General features: G+C 39.2%; 1 pseudogene across 1 annotated transcript; it reads left to right on the top strand.

The window, feature by feature from the left end:
* The first annotated feature begins 1,194 nt into the window (after window positions 1–1,194).
* On the top strand, window positions 1,195–1,540 carry LOC307069152 (small ribosomal subunit protein uS10-like; annotated as a pseudogene). The gene has a single exon. The product of its transcript is annotated as a small ribosomal subunit protein uS10-like (transcript).
* The last annotated feature ends 1,605 nt before the right edge of the window (window positions 1,541–3,145 follow it).

Raw genomic sequence — 3,145 nt, 5'->3', positions numbered from 1 at the left:
TTTATTTATTTGCTTGTGCCGGGTCTTAGTTGAGGCAGGCGGGCTCCTTAGTTGCAGCTCTTGGGCTCCTTAGTTGCAGCATGCAGGCTCCTTAGTTGTGGCATGGGAACTCTTAGTTGCAGCATGCATATGGGATCTAGTTCCCTGACCAGGGATCAAACCCGGGCCCCCCTGCACTGGGAGCGTGGAGTCTTAACCACTGCACCACCAGGGAAGTCCCACCAAGCACTTTGTTTGTGGCAAGAGTTTCAACTTGTTTCACGAACTCAAAGATTCTATACACATGTTTTAGGCATTCCATAGATATTTGATTTAATTTTCTACATTAAAAATATTTGTTGAAATATATATTTTGAAACTATAATACATTACATGTTTTAATATGTAATACACAAATATTAACATATGAGAAACATTAAAATAATTTATGCTACCACTTGACTTATTTTGTGGCAGACCTTATAGTAAAGCTACTTTTGCATTCTTGTGCAAATAAGATCTCTTGCAAGATGAACTGTTAAAACTGTTAGCATTTGCCGCTACTTAACTGTAAGAATTTTCTCAATACTGTACAACCAAAATAAAAATTAAAAAAATAAATTGAATGCTAGTATAAGAATGTAGTTCCCGTGGTTACCAGTGGGTAAGGGAGGGGAGGGATAAATTGGAAGACTGGGATTGACATATACACACTACTACATATAAAACAGATAACTAATAAGGACCTACTGTATAGCACAGGGAACTCTACTCAGTACTCTGTAATGGCCTATATGGGAAAAGAATCTAAAAAGGAGTGGATATATGTATATGTATAACAGATTCACTTTGCTATACACCTGAAAATAACACAACAGTGTAAATCAACTATACTCCAATAAAAATGTTTTAAAAAAAGAATCTGGTTCCCTTACCCTTGATTTTAGATTTTTGTGTTTATCAGAAGAGCCTCATTTTTCCTCACTGATTGACTTTATGATCCATAAATGTAATGATTTTTAACTTAGAAAATAAATTCATATTAATAAAATATAATTTTTATCTGTTTTATACATTGGGGTCTGTGTCAGATTTTTGTCTACGAAAGCATTCATCTGATTTGGAATATTTTTAAAAGTCTGGTTCTTCGAGGCAGATGCGGTCACTGCTGCTGCAGAGTGCTGGTCCACCTGGTCAGGAAGCCACGCTGCAGCCATGGCTTTTCAAGACCCCTGAAAGACTCCCCTGGTGCCAGAAGTGGCGACTCACCGAATTAGAATTACCTTAACCAGCCGCAACACAAAATCTTTGGAGAAGGTATGTGCTGACTTGATCAGAGGCTCAAAGTGAAAGGACTAGTTCGGATGCCCACCAAGACTCTAAGAATAACTACAAGGAAAACTCTTTGTGGTGAAGGGTTCTGAGACTTGGGATTGATTTCAGATGAGGATCCACAAGCGACCTCATTACCTTGCACAGCCCTTCTGAGGTTGTTAAACAGGTTACTTCTATCAGTATTGAGCCAGGAGTCAAGGTTGAAGTCGCCATGGCAGATGCTTAAATCAACCTTTTTAATTAATTGATAATCAGTTGCGATTTTTTTTTAAGTCTGAAAACCAATATTCAACAGGCATAAGGGAGCCTCTGAAAGTTTGGGGGTAGAAGAGTATAAATCTTAAGTCTTTGCAGTTTTTCTGATAGCAGTGTGAGCTATGGATTGAAGGGGAAAGGGTACAGACTGAAATCATGGAGACCAGTTAGAAGATCACTTCCGAAGTATAGCTGGGAGTGAATAGGGTCTAAACTAGGGGGCAGGGAAATAGACATGGGGAGGAGAAGATGGATGGGAGAGACGCTGAACGTGGGATTGACTTGACTTGACAAGACTTGACAACTGATTAGGCACGAGAGAGGGCAGTCAAAGCTGACATGCTGAGGTTTAAAACATAAGCCCCCAAGACAATGGCAGTCCTGTTCTTTAGATCTTACACAAAGAAAGAGCAGCAGATTTGGGATGCAAGAGCAGGAGATGATGAGTTCAGTTTGGGATACATTGATTTTAAGTGTCTGTGGGCAGAAAAGTGGGAGAGACATCCAATCAGCAGCTGGATTATATTGGTCTAAAGCTCAGGAGATGGTTCTGGGCTGGACACAGAGCTAGAGATTTGGGATTGATCCACTTGGAATCCATGAAGCCCCAAAATTCCTACTGCAAACTGTAAATAGTAGTTTAATTAGATTGCGTGTTACCATTTTGGCCAATACTTTCAAGTTAAAAGGCATATGATAGCAATTTAAATTTTTTTGTTTCATTCTAAATGAAGTAGCAGTTTCTCTCAGTCTGTGCTAGATAGTGAGTTATTACATCGGGTAGTGGTTTTCCAGCTTAAATTATAGAGTGCTTACGGCAGAACCTGGGTAGACCTTGCAAGACCCATGTCAGAGAATTGACCTTGTAGAGCTAGGTAGCCCTAAGAGGATCACAGCTGAAGATAATACAGCTACATCCCAAATCTGCCACTGACTACAAGAGGCTTATGTTTCAATAGTAGGAATATTTATCTAATGCCAGAATGATGTGAATTATGGGCATCATGCAAAAATCCCAGTGCTGCTAAAGAAAACTAATTATTTACTAAACAGAGTTGTTACTGTGATATGCTTACAAGTTGCAATCTGATAAATAATGGAACTTTAGAACTCACATGGCCTATAGAGTTCCAGCTCAACTTGCTAATTGAACAATTAACCCAAAGTTATACTTGGTAGTGGAGCTCAGAACTCAGGTCAGCCCACTGTGCTTCCCATGACATCATATTTGATCTAATTCCATTCCTTTATTTTGTAAGTACAGTAGTCCTCTAATTCAGTGGGATATCTGGCAGATAGGGGCAATGAACCTTATCTGTAAAAGGATGTATATGTATCAAGCAGTGCTTGACCTGAGGGGAGATGAGGAAGCTGCCATCATTCTACAGCCTTTTACCTTTGTGGATCAGCTTTTTCTTATTTCTCCTTGTACATATTTGCATATAGAACAGTTGGAGAGTGTGGATTATACAAGTGATAGCTAAATCCTAAAGGAAATTATCTATGTCAGAATGTCAAAGTACTAAAAGTTAAGGGGTGAGTGATGGGAAGGTGATAGTCACACTTTGAATGTGTG

The sequence above is a fragment of the Hyperoodon ampullatus genome (genome assembly GCF_949752795.1).
Source record: "Hyperoodon ampullatus genome assembly, chromosome: X".
NCBI classification, from domain to species: Eukaryota; Metazoa; Chordata; class Mammalia; order Artiodactyla; family Ziphiidae; genus Hyperoodon; species Hyperoodon ampullatus.
This window is presented reverse-complemented; position numbering and strand designations above follow the sequence as displayed.